Source organism: Orcinus orca, chromosome 19, assembly GCF_937001465.1.
Source record: "Orcinus orca chromosome 19, mOrcOrc1.1, whole genome shotgun sequence".
Classification (NCBI taxonomy): domain Eukaryota; kingdom Metazoa; phylum Chordata; class Mammalia; order Artiodactyla; family Delphinidae; genus Orcinus; species Orcinus orca.
In genome coordinates, this window is record NC_064577.1 from 28320392 (window position 1) to 28341847 (window position 21456).

A 21456-nucleotide genomic window follows, 5' to 3' on the forward strand; every position below is an offset into this window, starting at 1 on the left:
TGTGGGATCCTCAAAAGGCGTTAGGTCGTCCCTCCTATGGGGCGCTTACAGTTGGGGAGGTGGTGTGTACACAGAAAGGTACTGAGCAAGGTGTGTGGCCGTAACAGCTCCGACGGGAGACCACAGCCGTCGTCGACAGGTGGTGGAGAAAGGAGAGGGCCCAGGGGACTCAGGTGTCACAGCTGTAGTGGTCGCAGGACACAGTTATCGCTCCCGGGACTGGGGAGCAAAGGGAAGAGGCTGGCATTAAACGGTCGAGGCTGGGGGGGGGCGCCCTGTAGAGGGATGCTGCCATCTCAGGGCTCAGTGAGGCTGCTGCTGGGAGCGCGGAAAACCGCAAAGGAACCGCACTGCTGGGACCAGCTGTTGCCGCCGGAGCAAAGCTGCGTCGCTGTGGTTTCTCTAACAGGAAGGGCCACGTCTCCTTTTTCCCCTCCAGCCTTGCCGTCTCCCTCTCAGGATGCCTTCAGCAGCTTCCCGGCCCCAGCAGCACAGGGCAGTCGGGGTGGGTTGGGGCTGAGAGTTAACAGCAGCTCTGCCGCCTTTGTGGCTGCTCCGCACCCATAAGCACGCTTCTGTGCACATTTGAACTTCGTAAGAACAGCTTTGTGCTTCCACGTAACAAGACGCAACTACTTTTCTTTCCTTCTTTTTTTAAAATTTTTTGGCTGCGCCGCGAGGCACGTGGGACCTTAGTTCCCCGACCAGGGCTCGAACCCGCGCCCCCCTGCAGCGGAAGCGGAGAGTCGTAACCACTGGACCGCCAGGGAAGTCCCAAGACGCAGCTACTCTTTACACAAAGATGATCGTATCCTCCCCGCAACACAAGACACTGCAAACAGTCATTGTTCCCAGGTCTGAGAGACAGTCACGTCTATTTCTGGGCTGTGTTAATTACTCCTCAGATTGTGATGGGCAGCTCAGGTCACGTGGTCACTTGATGCCCCTGATTAGGTAGCTGGAGCTATTCCTCCACAGAAGAAGAGTTACCTGTAAAAGGAGTCATGGTTCTGTTCCAACACCCTGGAGTCTGCACGGTGAGTCTCCTGTTGGAGCTTGCTGGAGGTTCCATACGGCGCTGTTTACAACAGGTTATTTGAGTTTGACTGAATCCGCTCCGTCGTAAAGCCCAGGTGGCAGCCCAGAGCTAAATTTTTAATAAGAATCACGCCACACAGAAGGATTTTCATCAGTGAAGCTTTCCCCTGGAGTGAACTGTTACTCTATTTAGCCAGTTTAATTCCTTGGTCAGCTTTCTATACAATGCAATTCAATCGTTTTTCTATTTTCATTTTCACGTAAAAATATTTTCATTGAGATCATTGTTTTCCATGCGCTTTTGCCCTTGTGAGTTGTACCTTTTGCCCTCGTGGGCTTGCTTTTGTGACTCTTACCTCCTCTGTGTTTATTTTCCCCAAGTCAAATTTGGCAGCTCCAAATCTAACTCATATCTAAATTTTTTTTTTTTTTGCGGTATGCGGGCCTCTCACTGCTGGGGCCCCTCCCGTTGCGGAGCACAGGCTCCGGATGCGCAGGCCCAGCAGCCATGGCTCACGGGCCCAGCCGCTCCGCGGCATGTGGGATCCTCCCGGACCAGGGCGCGAACCCGCGTCCCCTGCATCGGCAGGCGGACTCTCAACCACTGCGCCACCAGGGAAGCCCCTCATATCTAAATTTGAGTATTTTTTAACTGGTCCGTTTTCTGTTAATTCTAACAAAACACAAAATGAATAGAAGACCAATAGTTTGTATTTCTTAGCTTACTTGTAAGGAGATTGTGAGCAAGCTCCCTTGGATATTCTTGGATCACTTTATGTCTAAGTTTGGGCTATTGCTTCTACTCGCATTTCATTCTGATAACCTTTGCATGTGCACCATCTCACAGTTGGCAAATCAAAGAGCTAAACATCCTCAAAACATGCCTGCTTTGTGCAGTTATGATGGATAGTAAGCAGGTGTTTGGATGGGGGAGGATTCGGAAGGCGCCACAGAGTTCTGAACTAGACCCTGAAGTTGGAGAAGGGTGTGGTTGGCAGGTGCAGAAAGGATGTGCTGCTCAGCTCTGTCACTTCTATCAGGGCTTGAGCAAACGTCCACTTATTTGCTGCCATGTGCTGCACAGCCACTGCATGCCTGGAACAGTGAGTGAGAGGGGAATGCTGGAGGCAGGGAGGAAACAGCCAAGCAGCTGCTGTAGTGGCCAAGGGAGCTTCATCAGAACCTGGGCAAAGGGACTTCACTGGCGGTCCAGTGGCTAAGACTCCGCACTCCCAATGCAGGGGGTGCGGGTTCCACCCCTGGTCAGGGAACTAGATCCCATGTGCCTCAACTAAGACGTGGCGCAGCCAGATAAATAAATAAATAGTAGAGGGCTTCCCTGGTGGTGCAGTGGTTAAGAAAACACCTGCCAATGCAGGGGACACGAGTTCGAGTCCCTGGTCCGGGAAGATCCCACATGCCACAAAACAACTAAGCCCATGTGCCACAACTACGGAGCCTGCACTCTAGAGCCCACGAGCCACAACTACTGAACCCGTGTTCCACAACTACTGAAGCCCACGGGCCTAGAGCCCATGCTCCGCAACAAGAGAAGCCACCACAGTGAGAAGCCTGTGCACCTCAATGAAGAGTAGCCACAACTAGAGAAAGCCCGCGTGCAGCAGCGAAGACACAATGCAGCCAAAAATAAATAAATAAGTTTTAAAAATAAATAAATAAATAAATAGTAGGGGGAAAAAAAAAGAACCTGGCAGAGGCAGGGAGATGGAAATGCTGAGCCAGGATCGAGCCCCTTTTTAAAGGCAGCCACGTATTCAAGAATCACTACAAGTCCTAAGCAGGATAAATAAAAACACACATAGAAATAACAAAATGGATGAAAACAAAATATGGAGAAAATCTTAAAAGTCACCAGAAGCGGGGGGGAAAGAGGTTACTTTCAAAGGAACAGCAATAAGACTGACAGTCATCTTCTCAACAGAAAAATATAAACCAGAAGACAGTGGAATTAAATCTCCAAAGTGCTGAAAAGAATATAGCTGCCAACCTAGAATTCTATCCTTAATGAAGATGTCCTTTAAGAATGAAGATGTTATAAAATCAACTTTGACAACCAGAACCTGAGAGTATTTGTCACCAGCAGACCTTGTAATAAAGGAAATACTAAAAGGTGTTCCTCAGGAAGAAGGAAATGACCCCAGAAGCTAGAGACATAGGAAAAAATGGAGAGCAATTAAAATGGTAAGTACATGGATTGATATATATAGATATATAGATTGCACACCATTTAAGCATTCTTAGCACTTTAAGCATTATTTAAGACCACTTTAAGACCATTTAAGCATTATTAGCACTTTATAGTTTTAAAATATATAAAGAGAAAATACACAACCATAGTAAAAGTTGGGATGAGGTAAATGAAGTTGAAGAATTCTAAGGGTTTGCATTATTTAAGATTAAAGTAACGCTTAATATTAGACTTTGATAAGCCATGGATGCATGTTATAATTTCTCATGTAACTACTCCCCAAATAATAGAAGTATAACTACCCAGATAATAGGAAGGAGGAAATTGAATAATAAAAAATCAATAATGGTAAAACAAGTCACTGGGAAAACATAATAATTATAAATTTGTGTGCATCTAATGTTCTAGCCTCAAAATTGATAGAACTAAAAGGAGAAATAGGCAAATCCGTAATACTACTAGGAATTTTGTCACATCTTTTAGTATTAAAAGGACCAGAGGGCTTCCCTGGTGGCGCAGTGGTTGAGAGTCCGCCTGCCGATGCAGGGGACGTGGGTTTGTGCCCCGGTCCGGGAAGATCCCACATGCCGCGGAGCAGCTGGGCCCGTGAGCCATGGCCGCTGAGCCTCGCGTCCGGAGCCTGTGCTCCGCAGCGGGAGAGGCCACAACAGTGAGAGGCCTGCGTACAGCAAAAAAAAAAAAAAAAAAAAGGACCAGAAAACCAATAGGGATACCGATGCTTTTAACAACATGATTGGCAAATGTCATAACTGAAATGTGTAGAACACTACATCAAATAACTGCAGAACACATTCTGAATTTTTAAGTGCATGTGGAAGTTACCAACATTGACCATGTCGCTCTGAGCCATAAAGCAAGTCTTTAAAAAAGTCAAAGGATTTAAATCCAAGCATAACATCTGATTATAGTGGAATCAAGTTAGAAATCAATAATAAAAAACGATAATTAGAAAATATCTGCATTTTTGGAAGCTGAGCAACATGCTTCTAAATAACTCATGGGTCAGAGAAGACATCACAATGGAAATCAGAAAACATTTTGAACTGAATGATAATGGTAATACTCTTTAGTATAAGGTGCAATAAGAGTCGTACTTAAATGGGAAAACATATGTATTTACAAGGAAGAAATGCTAAAAATTGTTACATAAACAACCATCTCAGGAACTTAGAAAAGCAAATTCAACATAAAGAAAGTAAAAGGAAGGAATAACCCAAAGAAGTAAAAGCAATAATAAAGGAGAAGAGCAGAAATCAATGACATAAAAAACAAACAAACATACAATACAACCATCAAAACCCAGAGCTGATTCTTTTAGAAGGTTAATAAAATGCATAAACTCCTAGAGAGTTTATCTCATCAAGAAAAAAGAAAATACAAAGGATATCTGGAATGTGAAAGGGAGCCACAACTACAAATCCTACAGTCTAAAGACTGTAGGATTATAAGTGCCACTCTTAGGGATATAGCCAAGGGAATTGAAAGCAGGGATTTAAACAGATATTTGTATACCCATATTCATAGCAGCATTACTCACAATAGCTAAAAGGTAGAAGCAACCCAAATGTCCATCAACAGAAGAATGGATAAACAAAATGTGTTTATATAGAGACAGCAGGAACATTATTCAGCCATCAACAGGGATGAAATTCTGATACATGCTATAACATGGATGAACCCTGAAAACATTAAGTAAAATGAACCAGACTCAAAAGGACAAATATGGTATGATTTCACTCATACAAAATATCTAGAATAGAGATAGAAAGATAGAGTTATCATAGAGATAGAAAGTAGATTAGAGGTTACCAGGAGCTGGAGGGAGGGGGGATGGGAAATTATTGCCTAGTGGTTACAAAGTTTCTGTCAAGGGTGATGAAGAAATTTTGTGTATAGATAGTGGTGATGGTGGCACAGCACTGTGAGTGTACTCAGTACTACTGAACTGTACACCAAAATGGTTAAAATGCCAATTTCATGTTATGTGAAAAATTATAAGTGGATAGGGAATTCCCTGGTGGTCCAGTGGTTAGGACTCTGCCTTTCACTACCGAGGGCCTGGGTTCAATCCCTGGTCTGGAACTAGGATCCCACAAGTCACACAGTGCGGCCAAAAAAGAAAAAAAAAGAAAAAAAAGGAAAAAAAAATAAGTGGATATTATGAACAACTTTATACCCCCCAAATTTTTAAATTTAGAGGAAATGGACAAATTCCTAGGAAAACACCATTTACCAAAATTGACACAGGAATAAATAGACAACATAATTTCTGAAAGGAATTGAATATGTAATTAATAACCTTTCCACAAAAGATTTTCTGGGCCTAGGTGGGGTTTTTTGTTTTCGTTTTTTTTGTCTGAGCGGCATGTGGGATCTTAGTTCCCTGGCCAGGGATCAAACCCGCGTCCCCTGCAGTGGAAGCGTGGAGTCTTAACCACTGGACCGCCAGGGAGGTCTCCAGTCCTAGGTGGTTTTACCAGTGAATTCTACCAAACATTTAAGTTAGAAGTAATATCCATCTTATTATTCCACATAAGTGATAACACTTCCCAACTTATTTTATGAAGCTATCATACCTTAACACCAAAACTTGATAGGGACATTCCATAAAAGGAAAATTACAGGCCAATCTCATTCGTGATCATAGTTGCAAAAATCCTAAGAAAATAATAGCAAATTGAATCCAGCATCTATAAAAAGCCCAGCATGTTATGTCCAAGAAGTGTTCATTCCAGAATGCAAGGTTCGTTTAATAATTGAAAATCAATAAATATAAATTCACCACACCAGCAGAATAAGAGGCAAAGCTTATAATCATCTCAAATGATGCAGAAGAAGAATTAGATAAAAGTCAACAACGATTCCAGACAAAACCTCTTAGCAAACCAGGAGGGAAAGGGAGGCTACAGAATCTGATACAGGTATCTACAAAAAACTTAACAGCAAACATCATACTTAATGGAAAAATGCCGAAAATGTTTCCTCTGAGATAAGGAAATGAGGAAAGGATGCCTTCTGTTTACCACTCCTATCCAATAAGTGGGATCAAGCTAACTTTTTGGAGGAAAAGCGTGAAATATTGTAAACTTTTCAGGGCATGTATCGTGTTGGGCTGGAAGGACTGGGAAACAGAAACACTGACAAGAAGCTATCAGAGTGAAAAGAGTCTTCCGCTTCATTCATCCCTTTTTTCCTTCTGAGGATCAGAACCGCAGTGGGAAGCGACAGTCTTTAGGATGACCAATCAGATAGTGTTTGGCTCACTCAACTTCAGATCAAGGAGCCTTGAAGTATCTTCTACGACAGCCCTGTCGATTCACAAGAGAACCATGGTCCTGAGAGATTAAACCAGTTGCCCAAGATCCCACTGCCACTTAGTTGCCATCTTCCCTCTCTGGTTGGTAATGCGAGTCCCCCAAGTCCACTGCAAGGGGCCCCAGGTGCAGCAGTGGCTCCGCCTCCTGGGATGAAGCCTCTGGAGCAAAGAATCTCTTGGGCGGGCAGAACGCATCAGCATTGCAGCGTGTCCGGTGGCACACCTTTTGCCCTGCTGACATCAGAAGCAGAATGCTGGGGCTGGTCACGGTTGAACTGTGACATCAGGGAGCAAAATTGCAGGCAGTCTCGAGGAGGGGGGCCAACTTGATGGGGAGACCGCAGAACAGCAGCCAAAGGGAAAGGTGAGAAGGTGGTCATCAAACCTCAAGAGATGTAAGGGGCTGGGGTGAGGGCACACTGGACTGATGGGGATCCTCCCCGCACTGGTGAAGTGCGGGCAAGGCCCCTACGCCTGAACGCCCCAGGGTTCTTTTTTCTCCCTCCATAGGGCAGCCAAGCCTCTGGCTCTTCTTGACATAGAGAGAGTTTCACGTAAGTACTTGTGTTTTGACCTTTCTTCTGAAGGGCCAAGGAAGCGGCTCCTTTCCCTTGTCACGATGTGTCTTCTTCCTCCCATCCACCTTCTTGTCCAGGAATTAGAACAGCGACAAGGAGAACACAGGCCCCAATTTATGCCCCCATGTGGGCTGACCGATGGCACAGTCCCTGTACCCCGTGGGCAGACAGCTGCTTCCGAGAGAAGAACTGGTGTGTCTCTCAAAGGGCCCCTCAACTCCTGCCTTGGCTTCAACACAGCTTTGCTCTATCTTCCCAGGGCCAGTCCAGGACCAAGTCCCAGCCCTGCAGCCCCCTGCCCAGCCCTCAAGACCTCCCCAAGGCCAGTTCCTGATGAATGACAACAACAGTCTCCCCACATTGGAGGACCAAGTCCTCTGCCCCATTTGCCTGGAGGTGTTCCGCAACCCGGTCACTACCGCCTGCGGGCACAACTTCTGCAGGACCTGCCTCCAGGGTTTCTGGGACCACCAGGCAGCTGTGGGAGAGACGCTCTATTGACCCCAGTGCCGAGAGAGCTTCCGCTCCAGGCCTCGCCTCTGCAAGAACGTCATCCTGGAGGAGATGGTGACCTGTTTCACCCAGGCTAAGGGCCAGGCCTTGGGGTCCTCACAGAACCTGGTCGGGGGCCCAGAGACATGCCCTGCGACTTCTGTGCCCCAGAGGAGCTCAAGTCAGTCAAGTCGTGCCTGCGGTACATGGCCTCCCTGTGCGAGAAGCACCTGCGCAGCCACTTCGAGGACCAGGTGTTCCAGGGCCACCAGCTGCTGGAGCCCGTGTGGGACCTCAAGAGCCAGCTGTGCTGGAAGCACCGCAAGCTACAGAGGCTGTACTGCCGCACCGAAGGCTGCTGCGTGTGTGGGCCCTGCCTGCTGAAGGAGCACAAGAACCACGACACCATCCCCCTGGAGGAGGAGTGTGCCGGCAAGGAGGTGAGGCCGGAGCTGGGGGGCTGGGGGGAGGGGGAGGGGCGGAGCCAGGGCACTCGGGAGTCCTCCGTGGAAAGGGAAGGTCTCTCAGAAGCTCTGGGCACCCCTTTCCTTGGAGGAAAGTTATGCAGCCATTACAGCGATGGTCACGATGGGGCTTCCCCGGTGGTCCAGTGGTTGACACTCCACACTTCCACTGCAGGGGGCACAGGTTCCATCCCTGGTCTGCGAACGAGGCTCCCACATGCGGTGCTGCGTGGCCAAAAAAAAAAAAAAAAAGATGGTCACGAGGGTCCTGCCAGGACATGAAAAGTGATGGCAAGTTGAATGAATAAGGATCCAAAATTATTTGTGATGAATCCTATTTAAATTTTTTTTGCACAGAAAAAGGAAAGGCTGAAAGAGAACATATCAAAATACAAACATGTCATGTTCAGTTAGGTGAATCCCTTCCTTTTTTCTTATTGATTGATTGATTGATATTTTGGCTGCGCTGCATCTTCATTGCTGCGTGCGGGCTTTCTCTAGTTGTGTCAAGCGGGAGCTTCTCTTCATAGTGGTGCATGGGCTTTTCATTGTGGTAGCTTCTCTTGTGTGGAGCACAGGCTCTAGGGCACACAGGCTTCAGTAGTTGTGGCGCGCAGGCTCAGTAGTTGTGGCGCACGGGCTTAGTTGCTCTGCGGCAGGTGGGAATCTTCCCAGACCAGGGCTCGAACCCATGTCCCCTGCGTTGGCAGGTGGATTCTTAACAACTGTGCCACCAGGGAAGCCCCCTTTTTTCTATTTTAAAATTTTGTTTACAGTATTTGTATTGCTTTTATAATGGAATACTTATATTTTAGACATTCTATCACGTATATTCTAGAACTGTGCTATTCCAATGTAGCCACCTGTTGATGGTCCCTGGCAAGAATGGAGCTTGTGCCGGAATGTAAGCCAACTCATCACACTCTTCCGTTCAGCTTATGCTTTTCTCATAGCAAGACTTTCTCGACAAAGGAAGCAGCACGTTGATTTACAGTCTGGCAGGAGCTTCTTCTTTTGTTGTGGGTCAGCAACAGTTCATAGACAGGCCCTTGGAACAGCACTGTCCTATAGTAGATTGTAAAACATGACAATGCCCACCTCTGGAACAGGTGAGACTAAAGGCTTACGTGGAACTTGGAAACATAATGCTGCCTGGGCCTGGCAGCGCTGCCCAGGGAGCCAAGTGCTCCATATCTGATGGGCCCCTCCTCGCCCCACTGCCTCTCAGGCTTCTCAAGTCACTGAACCCTCCACAGCAGCTTCTTGTGATCTGAAACCCAATGGTCATCACTGTCAGAGACAAAGAACCTGATACCTAAGAACGAGGAGAGAGTCTCTCAGGGAATGAGAGAACAGGAGCAGAGGGGTGGCCCTCAGGGACTTCCCTGGTGGACCAGTTGTTAAGACTCCGCAATTCCATTGCAGGGGGCACGGGTTCGATCCCTGATCAGGGAACTAAGATTTCTCATGCCGTGCCACTTGGCCAAAGAAAAAAAAAGAGGGGTGGCCCTGGGCCATCTACCCTTCAGCTCTGTCCATCCTCATTCTCATTCAAACCTCTTAAGAATGTAAGAGGTGAGGACTGCCCTGGTGGCACAGTGGTTAAGAATCCACCTGCCAATGCAGGGGACATGGGATCGATCCCTCGTCCGGGATGATCCCACATGCCGCGGAGCAGCTAAGCCCGCGAGCCACAACTACTGAAGCCTGTGCGCCTAGAGCCCGTGCTCTGCAACAGGGGAAGCCACCGCAATGAGACGCCCATGCACCGCCATGAAGAGTAGCTCCCGCTCAACGCAACTAGAGAAAGCCCGCACGCAGCAACAAAGACCCAGCACAGCCAAAAAATAACTTAACTAAATAAAATTGATTCTTTAAAAAAAAAAAAAAATGTAAGAGGTCCGTCTCTTCTGGGCTTGACGTGGGGCTGCTTACAGAAGCGCTTCTGCTGGGGCACCTCTCTGAATCAGTGGCTCTCTCCTCTTGCACCCCACCCTCTCACCCCAGGTCAAGGTTCAGAAGGTCCAGGCCAACGTGAAGAGCCAGATGCCGGTCGTCACCTCTGACAGCCAAAAGCACCAGGGCCAGGTGGCATTTCTCTCGGTAAGGTTGGTCCACCCCCAGCCCCGGCCCAGACTGAGGGGACCTCTCAGGGCTTGGAGGGAATGGGGTGAGGCCAGGAGGACAGAGACGGGATGCCTAAGCAGAAGACAATGGCGGTACCGGCTTGGGGCTCAGAGATGCCTCTCTATACGCCCTTCCACCCCCCAGAAATTGATCCAGACAGCTCGGGATGAGGTGAACGCCTGCTTTTCGGAGATCATCCAGGAGGTCAAACAGATGCAGATGAAGGTCTTGGATTTCATGGAGAAAGAGGAGGCGGCCGCCCTGGGGAAGCTGGGCGGCTCCATCCAGCAGAGCCACAACCGTCTCCTGAAGCTGGAGGGGGACAGCATCTGGCTCCACACCCCGCTCGCCAACCAGAGCCACCAGCAATTTCTGCAGGCAAGGCCCCACCCTACCCCCACCTCTGCCCCACGCCCATCACAACCTCCACTAGGCCACAGTGGCTATGCCTTTGACATCCCTAACCTAAGATGTCCAGAAAACCGGGAGGAGGGGAGAAAGAGGTCCAGGTTTGAACATGGGCAGCTTTTCCACCTGCCCCATGGTTCTGGGGACCGCTAAGCCCCTGGCATAAGCAGGAGTTCCTGGAATCTGCTTGGGCCCAGGCTAACAAATGGTATTGCCAGCCCCGCCCTGCACGCAGGAGTTCCCCAGGCTGAAGCACTTCCCGGCCTGCATGGAACCCCTGATGAGCACCAAGTGTGAGGAGCAGAGCTTCCTCCAGCTGCCAGAGACCTTGGCAGAGCTCCGGACCCGGCTGGTGGACGTGGGTCTCAGCTTCATCAACCAGCTCTTCCTGAAGGGTTGGTTAGTACCTGGTTGCCTGGGCCTCCTGAAGACTCACCTGCATTCTGGGTGTGGGCCGGCCCTACAGGGCAGCGGTTGGGATTCCAGGCACTTGTAGAGAACCCTGCCTGTCTGTGTGCACCCTCCCCAGGTAACTCAACCTCCCAGAAGCCCACGCCTCTCTCTGGAAAGATGCTGGGCTGTGAGAGTGTCCTCAGCAAAGCCCCTCCATCTTCCCCAGGCATCAAGATGAGCTCCTGTGAGGCGCTGCCCCCCCTGTGGACAGGGAGACACTTCTCAAGTGTGAGTCCTCAGTACTGGGGTCCAGCCCCAGGCGTCAAGATGAGCTCCTGTGAGGTGCCGCCCCCAGCTGTGGGCAGGGAGACACTTCTCAAGTGTGAGTCCTCAGTACTGGGGTCCAGCCCCAGGGGTGGGAAGGAGAGGAACAGGGCCCTTGCCTTGACTTACCGAGCCCCACCTCCATTCAGGCCAGGGCTCCAGAGAGGTGCCGGCTCTCTCCTGCCCTGGCCTCGCACTCTGGGCTGGAGGCCTCAGAAGCACTCGGCCCGTGACTCCAAGGCCCTGATAGGAAGGGGAGAGGGCCGTCCTGTCCCACCCCCAGGGGGCCACAGTTGGAGACTTAAAGAGGAGGGTATAGAGGGGCCACTTCTGGGAGCTGGGGGTGGAAGCATTTGGTGACTTCTGTGCAAAAGCCATGCGGCTTCGGCCCCTCCCCCCTCCGGGCCTCCAGCGCTCTGCGCCCGGGGCCAATGACCCTGGCCTCCTTTCCCATCCCCCTTGCCCCAGGTTAGTGCAACCTGAACTTCGACCCTACCATGGCCAGTGAGGAGCTGTTCCTGTTCTAGGAGACCCACTCGGTGCTAAACCTGGGCATCCTCCTGGAGCCCTTCGCCGCAGGCAGCCCCTTCCCGGGCGGCTTCAAGCAGTGGCCGCAGGTGCTGTGCTCGCGCGGCCTGGCAGAGGGCTGCCACTAGTGGGAGGCCGAGGTGTCCAACTCGTGGGCGTGCCTGGGCGTCACCTACCGCCGCATCCCCCACGCCCAGCGGCCGCCCGCGCCGCAACATCATCTACCTGCTGGGCCGCAACCCCTACTCGTGGTGCTTGGAGTGGGACTCGCTCAAGTTCTCCGTGTGGCACACAGCACGCAGACGGTGCTGCACAGCGGCTACCACCGCACGCTCGGCGTGGCGCTCGACTGCGGCGCCGGCTGCCTCTCCTATGGCGTGGCGGGCGGCGTGAGCCTCATCTACCGCTTCCTGGCCTCCTTCCTGGAGCGCTCTACCCCGCGGTCATGGTCAGCAGCGGCGCCTCGGTCACCCTCAAGCAGCGCCCGGGGGCGTAGGCGGCGGCCAGTAAAGCTGGACTCAAGCGCTGGCTGGCCCACTGGGAGGGGCGCGCTGGGGAGGGTGGCCGGCCCGCAGGGACCCCTGGCCCGTGGTTGAGGGGTGGGCGGGGAACCTGCCTCCCGACCCGCTGCCTGGACTTGACCTGTGGCGCCTGCCCAGTGGTCCCGGGAGGTCCTGGGAATCCCAGAAAACAGGCCGACCCCTCTGGCCTCACCGTCGCGGGAGAAGGGCTCTGAACCAGAATGGAGAGCCCCCGGGACTGGGGACAGCCCTGTGGCCTCCGGGGCGGCGGGGAGGTTGCTGGCCAGGATGCATGGCCTCCCCCGCCCTTGAGTTCCCAAACCCCATCAGAGGGTCTCCGGGTTGGTCCTGGCCACTCAGCACCAGGGCCTTGTTGCCCGAGAATGGGCGGGGCTCTGACCAGGTGGCTTCTCTCCGGCTCCTCCCCCGCAGCTGGCCAGACTGAGGGTTGGCACCCGACCCACCAGGGTAGAGGTGTTCTGTCTGTTACTGGCTTAATTGGAGGCTGGGAAGTTAAGCCAAGGAATCCATGACTATCCCAGCCCCCACCCCATCCCCACCCCCGGGAAAAGGCTGAGGGACTAGGTCCAGGTGGGGCTGGGGCCCCTGACCCTGCTGCCCAGCAGACTTTCTCACACAGCAGGTGTCTTACAGCATGGAGAGGGTGTGGAACTGAGGCTGTCCGGGTGGGAAAACCTTAACCCCGCTGCACCCTCCCCAGTGTTCCTGAAAGCTCTTTTCCCCACCCCCATCCCTAAGCAGAGGGCACTCAGCTGCGGTGGGTAGCACTGCCCGAAAGCAAAGGGGCTTCGTCCACATCCAGGCCTCTGCCATCTGACCTGCCCAGCAGGGTGTGTAGAAGTCAGCAGGAGAGGCTGGGCCTGGGCTGGGCCCCTGCCCTGCGACCCTGGCAGGAGTGTGACTGGGGACCCGGCCCCTCTGGGGAAGCAGCCTGGGCATTTCCAGCCTCAACCAGTCACTTGTTCCTGAGGCTTCTCATGTGAGGGCCTCGGTAAGGTTAATGATTGGCTCTCAAGAGGAAATGATACACGTCACGGGGGAGAAAATCCCTGGGGCCACATCACCCAGAGCCAGGGTGTGCCTGAGTTCCATCCCCGCCTGGCCTGTTCTCGGAGAAGTTAGTGACCCGCCTGAATTCCATCCCGGCCTGGCCTGTTCTCGGAGAAGTTAGTGACCCTAGTTTCTCACTGGGGGGGCCGTCATCGTGGAGCCTGGCAGGGCGGCCGCGCGGCAGGCGTTGGGTGCGCTCTGACGGCCTCGCAGGGTGGGGCGCCCTTTGGCTGCCTTGAGCCTGGGCTGCGGCTCATGTTGACCTTCCTCCCTGGAGGCTCCGCTCAGCACCAGTCCAATCACTTTCATCCTCACAGGCTGCTACTGGTGTGGATGGGTAGGAATGAAATCTAAACTTTTTCCCATTCAACAGAAAGCTTGCACGCCAAAATGCTCAAATCTTGCCTCCCCACCCCCAAAACCTATTCCTCCTGGGCGAGAGGCTGCACGCTTCCTAATCTATGGGCTGAGGTCAAGAAATGCTGAGGGGACTTCCCTGGTGGCACAGTGGACAAGACTCCTTGCTCCCCATGCAGGGGGCCTGGGTTCGATCCCTGGTCGGGGAACTAGATCCCATATGCAAGCTGCAACTAAGATCTCGCATGCCACAACTAAGGAGCCGGCAAGCTGCAACTAAGGAGCCCGCCTGCCACAACTTTAGACCTGGTGCAACCAAATAAATATTAAAAAAAAAAAAAAGAAAGAAATGCTAAGGAGGTAACTGTGTAGCTGCGTGGATCTGAGTCCTTCCCCAGCAGGGAGCTGACGAGGGGGGCTACCCTCGCCAGTTCCTCCTGGTTCTGAGGGACACTTCACGTGGTGCGTGATGCTGGAACGGTGATGCCCTCAGGCACACATTGGTGTGAAATCCGTATCAGAAGCGTGCCATTTGCTTTCTTAAACAGTTCCTGATTTGAAGTTCCTAGACCCCGAGGGATCCACAATGGTAGTTCTGGGGGTTGTCAGATACTTGCCAATATTTCAAAAAGCCAAATGGCAAGTAGGCCTGCACGTCAGTGAGGCTGGCCAGCAAACCAGAATGTCTGGGTTCCTGGCTCAGCATTTGCCTCCTGGGGGAGAATATCAAAGCGGGAGCTTTGGGGCGCAGGATCAGCCAGTGCTGATGGTCCACACTGGTGAATCCTGGCCTTGCCCTTTCCCCCAGTGTGGAGCGAGCAGGGAGGGGATTGTCCCTGGAATGCCACCCACACACTTCTCACGCCTTCCTGCTCCTGCCTTAGCACTCAACTAATACGTTTTTCAGGGACTTCCCTGGTGGCGCAGTGGTTAAGAACCCACCTGCCAATGCAGGGGGCGCGAGTTCGATTCCCTGGTCCGGGAAGATCCCACATGCTGCGGAGCAACTAAGCCCGTGCACCACAACTACTGAGCCTGCGCTCTAGAGCCCGCGAACCACAACTACTAAGCCCGCGTGCTGCAACTACTGAGGCCCATGCGCCTAGAGCCCGAGCTCGGCAAAAAGAGAAGCCACCGCAATGAGAAGCCCGCACACTGCAACGAACAGCAGCCTCCGCTCGCCGCAGCTAGAGGAAGCCCGCGTGCAGCAATGAAGACCCAACGCAGCCAAAAAAAAATTTTTTTTTTAATGTGAATCCAGACAGGCTGTAAACTAATCCCTCCCCAAGGATTATTTCACTTAAAAAATTCCCATGTTATTCCTTACAAGAAGACTGTGTTCCTGTATTACTTGGATAATTTTAAAATTAACCTTTTTGCATATTCTATAAAAGTAATTTTGCTTTTTTAAAAGAATAATCTGTATATTTTTTTAATATTTATATTTGGCCATGTCGGATCTTAGTTGTGGCCCACAGAATCTTTCATTGCTTCTCTCTAGTTGTGGCATGCAAGCTTAGTTGCCCCACCACACGTGGGATTTTAGTTCCCCAACCATGGATCGAACCTCCGTCCCCTGCATTAGAAGGCAGATTCTTAACCACTGGACCACCAAGGGAACTCCAAAAGTAACTTTGCTTTTATTTAACAAACACATAGTGCCTGCTATGTGCCAGGCCCTGTGCATGGCAAATGAAATGTTCATGCCAAATATGAACTCATTTAATCCTAACAACCCTATAAATAGGTATTAATTCTCCCCATTGTATGCAGGAGGAAACTGAGGATGAGAGGCTAAGTGACTTGTCCAAGGTCTTGAAGCTACATAAATTGGAGAGCCAGGATTTGAACCCACACAGTCTGCTTTTTCAATCACTATGCTATACCACCTCTTCTATGACATTCATTATAGAAAATGTACACAATATAGAAACACAAAAGAAAATAAAATATTCCTATCATGATCCTACTGAGGCAGGAGATAGGTGGGCCCCAAACTAGACATTTATAACTGGCCTCCTGTTCACACTTCTTGGGGTGCGAAGAAGATGGGCTCCAGGCCAGACATTCATTACCAACCCCTGTTTACATTTGCTGAGGCAAGAGACATACAGGCTCCAGGACTGCATATGTATTTACCAGACTCCTGTCTATATTTCAAGATCTGCACTTTGATATAAGAAACAACAGGAATAGGGTAGGTAACTGGACATTGGACGCTTTTATGGCAGGGACAGAGAGGGGTTAAACCCTGTTAAAAGATCACGAGGTCATATATTTCCCATCTTTGGGGCAAGGGAAACATTGCACATGTGCAGAAAGGCTCCTTGGGGGTCAAAGAGGAGGGAGCACCACTCCATAATATATGATACTAAGGCCGTCCCATAGGCCTCTGGGCTGTAATCCATCTTGGAAAAAGAGTTGCGCACGCATGTTGGGGAGGGTCCTAGGGCAGGGCAGGTGTGGTGGCTGGGATTCCTGGTTTTCATCCAGGCTACCCAGGTTCAATTCCTGGGCAGGGAATTAAGATCTCGCTTCATGCCACCATTCACTGCTGCCTCTCCGAGATCACTACTGCCTTCCCCCAGAGATAACCGCTCCTGGAGAATTTCCTTGCAGACTTTTTTTTTGGCCATGCTGCACGGCTTGTGGGATCTGAGTTCCCAGACCAGGGATCAAACCTGTGCACCCGGCAGTGCAAGTCCTAACCACTGGACCACCAGGAAATTCCACCTTGCAGTCTTCTTTTCTTATACAGATGTAGATGTTGAAGATGGAGATAGCTAAAAGATAGTTACAACTCGTATCGTGCATTTTCCAAAGTTACTTTCAAAATACAAAAATGGCTTGTTCACTCACTGGCTGCATAATATTACATCCTACACATCTGTCCTATATCTTTGTTTTGTCTTTAACACCTTCCCTGATTCCCTCTAGAGGTGGGTGGCGAGTGGCAACCCAGCCAAAGCCACAGATGTTGCTTCCTGGATGTCACCACAAGTTTGACTCAGGAGGAGAAGGGTTAAAGTACGGAGCTGAAGGAGGCTGGCAGCATCAATGGTTTCCATCGTCTCGCCATCCCATCCCACAGGTGAGGACAGAGCGGGAAGCAGGATCAGATGGCAGGACCCTTGGGAGGGAGCCTTAACCCTTCCCTCCCGCAAGAGAGGGTGTGCTCAGGCTGGAGGTGGAAGGGAGAGGATGTTTGTGGGAGCCTCTGGCAGAGGCCCTGCCTGGCATGCAGTGGGTACCTGATGCTGTCGGGAGCATCTCACCCAAGAGGGCTTATGCTCAACTCCTCCCTCTTCCAGCGAGGAAGGCACCTGGTTGTAACCTGGACCAGGTCCCACCAGCTCAGGAGAGGTGGACCCTCTCCAGCCTTCCCTCCTAGCCCAGTCCCACCCCACCCCACCCCACCCCACCCCCGCTCCTTGCCAAACAACAGTCTTCACTCGTTTTCATGGGCTTCATCACCAGCCCGCACTCCATTCTACTCTTCAAAGCGCTTGCCTCCTGGCCTTTGCACCTGCCATCGCCCCTGCTGGGAGCCCTCTTCCACCCTCATCCCCTTCCTTACTCCTCCTCATTATTTATTACTTTCTCCTCCCTAGTCCTTAAGTCTCAGCTAAGACGTGCCATGTCACAGAAAGCCACTCTTGAACCCTCCTCTCCCTAAGCCAGGTGGGCTTCCCCCTCTCCTGCCATCACCCTCTGCATGCATCCCTCCTCACACCCACCTTGTTTCATGTGGGAATTCTCCATCAGACCAGCGCCTGGCCGGGTATTTCATCTCTGTCTCCATTGCTTAACCCCTGCAGGGTCGGAGGCCACTCAGATCCTCTCCTGGGTCAGGCCAGGCTGGGTGCAAGTGGCCCAGGCATGGCTGCTCACCTGCTTCTCCCTTTGCCATCCGTTTGCTTCCTCCTGAAGCCAGTTCCACGCACCTACTGCATCCAGATAGTTGCAAAGGACCTGCCTATTCCTCCCGGGTTTCCATCTCGATCTCCCCTCTAGCCTGAAGGTTCTTCTTTATATGTGTATGTGTGTGTATATATATATATATATATATATAAATTTATTTATTTTTGGCTGCGTTGGGTCTGCATTGCTGCGCACGGGCTTTCTCTAGATGCGGCGAGCGGGGGCCACTCTTTGTTGTGGTGCGTGGGCTTCTCATTGCGGTGGCTTCTCTTGTGCGGGCTTCAGCAGTTGTGGCACGCCGGCTCAGTAGTTGTGGCGCACGGGCTTAGTTGCTCCGCGACATGGCATGTGGGATCTTCCCAGACCAGGGCTTGAACCCATGTGCCCTGCATTGGCAGTCGGATTCTTAACCACTGTGCCACCAGGGAAGTCCCACTTGAAGGTTCTTTGAGGCTGAGGACCCTCCAGCAGGTGTGTGAGGGGAGAGACACAGACCTCTCCAGCCTCTGTTTCCTGACCTATAGAAAGGGATGGATTGGGACTTCCCTGGCGGTCCAGTGGTTAAGGCTTCGTGCTTAGTTTCTGGTCAGTGAACTAAGATCCCACATGCTGTGCAGTAAGGCCAAATGAATAAATAAATAAAATAACAGATTTTTTTTTTTTTTTTTTTTTTTTTGCAGTACGCGGGCGTCTCACTGTTGTGGCCTCTCCAGCTGCGGAGCGCAGGCTCCGGACGCGCAGGCTCAGCGGCCATGGCTCACGGGCCCAGCCGCTCCGTGGCATGTGGGATCCTCCCGGACCGGGGCACGAACCCGCGTCCCCTGCATCAGCAGGTGGACTCTCAACCACTGTGCCACCAGGGAAGCCCGAATAACAGATTTTTTAAAAAAGCATGGATCGAGATATCACCCATATTTGCTGAAGATTATACGACTCCCAGGGCTTCTCAAACCAGGTGGTTGGGGAACGGGGGCGTTTCAGGTAGAGACAGGACTAGGGTGAAGCAAGTGAGACCCTCACCAAGGGCATAACATTTAAGAGCAGGTGCCAAAAAACTCAGAAATCAAAGTAAATGATAGTTTAAGGCAATATATGACAAAATCAAAATTAATGCAAAAATCCATGATAGACAGAATATCAAAATTGTAAAAAAAGACCCATCTTTTGGGAATTCCCTGGTTGTCTAGTGGCGAGGACTCCGCTCTTTCACTGCCAGGGGCGTGGTTCAGTCCCTGGTCAGGGAACTAAGATCCCACGAGCCGCACAGTGTGGCCAAAAAGAAGAAGAAGAAAAAGACCCATCTTTTGTGACCTGACCCATTGCTTGTACTACCTGCTCCATACCCCTCGCACTAATCCCAGCCCTGATTCCAACAAAATTTTACTCATGAAACCAAGTGACCGCTCCATTGGCCATACTTTATTGGTCTGATTTTCTAAAAATGTGACCTTTAAATTATTATTAGGTTATCATTTATCTTGATCACTGAGTTTTGCTGGTGTCCCAGTACATTTTGAGCTCCAGGCAAGTGCTTCACGCATCTCACCCCAGACGGGGTGTCACATGTCTGGAATTTCGTAGCTGGACCAGGGCGAGGTGTCAGGGATGCCAACTGTCCTGCAAGCTCAGAACAGTCATTCTGCAAACGCCTATAATGCCCCGTTGTTGGTAACGTGTATGTACACCGATGCTTCAAATGATTAAGTTAAATAATGTTTGCTTAGCTGCTCAGCCTTGCCAATATCACAATCAAAGTGTCAGAAGCCCAAGCGCACCCATTAAAAGGCTTTTGGTTCCCTGCCAAGTGTTTCTGAAAGCTGAATCTTCTTCATTTACAGGTACAGATGCTTCCTGCCTGGAGAGTATGAGCCTTGGTGCCTTTTGTGTTTTACATGCAATTGGAGATGACACCAATGGTTAGGTTTCTGCCCAGTTTGTTCCAATGCTCCACAGATGTGTCTTGTGTGGCTCCTGTGCACTAGGCACAGGGCTCCTGGGAGGAGAGGGGCGGAGGGGGTGGTGGGAAGCAAGATAGACCCTGTCTCTGCCCTGGCACAGCTTGGGGGTAGAGGGGACAGACCCTAAGTTCAGTCATGGTGGTGAGTGTATCTAGCCACACACTAAGATTAAGGCTCCTCAGGGGAAGAGATGACCGAGGAGCCATCCCACACCAGGTGTCCCTAAAGAAAAGAAGTTGACCTGAGATGGGGAGGGTGTGCCAGGTGGAAGCGGGGTGGTGGCTGGTGGAGGGTGGAGACCGGTTTTATTGCCATATCATTACTGAGCTTGCACCATGACAGTCCTCAGCAAACATGATGTGCTGGTTAAGCATCTGGACTCCAAAGCCAGACGTGCCGGGTTCAAATCCTGGCTCTGCCACTTACAGCTGTGTGACCCTGAACAAGTTACTTAACCTCTCTGTGCCTTAGATCCATAATCTGAAAAAAAAAAAAGCAAAATAACAATAGTACCCACCTCTGTATTTTAGGAAGCAAAGAGAATCCCAGCATGACTGGAGCTTGGGGAGAGAGGCTGAGAATGGCTGAAAATGAATCTGAGGAGGTGGGTGGAGCCAGATGGCGCAGGGTCTTGTAAACAGCCTCTTTGGTCTTTAGGGTTTATCCAGGATCAGTGGGAAGAAACTGCGGGGTTTCAGCAGGAGATAGCTGAGCGGATCTGGACAGAGCGCCGGCCTGGAGGAGGGAGGGGAGCATCAGTTAGAGCAGGAAGAGTGGTCAGGAAGCTGCTGCAGCCGCTCAGGGAGAGATAAAGACAGCCCGCTTCGGGCTGGGCAGGGTGGACAGAGATGCTGAAGGTATGAAGGGCCAGGAGGCAGCATTTGACTAAGTGTGTGTGTTGGTGGGGGTGGGGGGTGAGGGGTTGGAGGGGGCGGACCAAGGGGAGGGAAAGGGCCCCAGCGGCCCCAGTCTTCTATGTGGAAGGCAGAACTGTTCTCAAGGACGGGGGAATCCCAGAGACAGAAGGTTTACAGGCAGCATGTTGAGTTCACTTTGTAAAATGATGCAATATTTGATATGTACAGAATAATTGATGTCAAATATACATAAGCAGTGGAGTGAAATAATAAACACCCAACTTGAAAAGAAAAAAACAGTAGTACCCACCTCAGAGAGGATTTAGCAAGTCAATCTACATACCCTGCTGTTTTTACTCATTCAGCAGATATTCAATGAGCTGAGTGAGGGGTGGTAGAAAAACAGGGAAGAATATTCTTCCCATAGGTCAACCAGTGGGGACAAAAGTGATGAGCTGAGACAGATTCAGTCCCTGCCCTCACGGAGCCTATGATCTAGTGATGGCAAGAGAGAGATTCATCACAGAATTGTTTAAATCCGGAGTCGGTACACTATGGCCCATCGCCTGCTTCTGTACAGCTTGTAAGCTAATAAAGGTTGTTACACTTTTTTAATGGGGAAAAAATCAAAAGAAGAATTAGATTTGGTGACACCTGAAAATTAAATTGCATTCAGGGAATTCCCTGGCGGTCCAGTGGTTAGGACTCTGCGCTTTCACTGCCGGGGCCCGGGTTTGATCCCTGGTTGGGGAACTAAGATCCTGCAAGCCACGCAGCACGGCCAAATTAAAAAAAAAAAAAAAAAAAAAGATAGATAGGTGACATTCAGATTTCAGTGTCCATAAATAAAGCTTTATTGGAACGCAGCCATGC

General features: G+C 50.9%; 1 pseudogene; it reads left to right on the plus strand.

Annotated features, from left to right (window-relative positions):
* The first annotated feature begins 1668 nt into the window (after nt 1–1668).
* Nucleotides 1669–20622, plus strand: LOC101283757 (E3 ubiquitin/ISG15 ligase TRIM25-like; annotated as a pseudogene).
* Nucleotides 20623–21456: the final 834 nt, after the last annotated feature.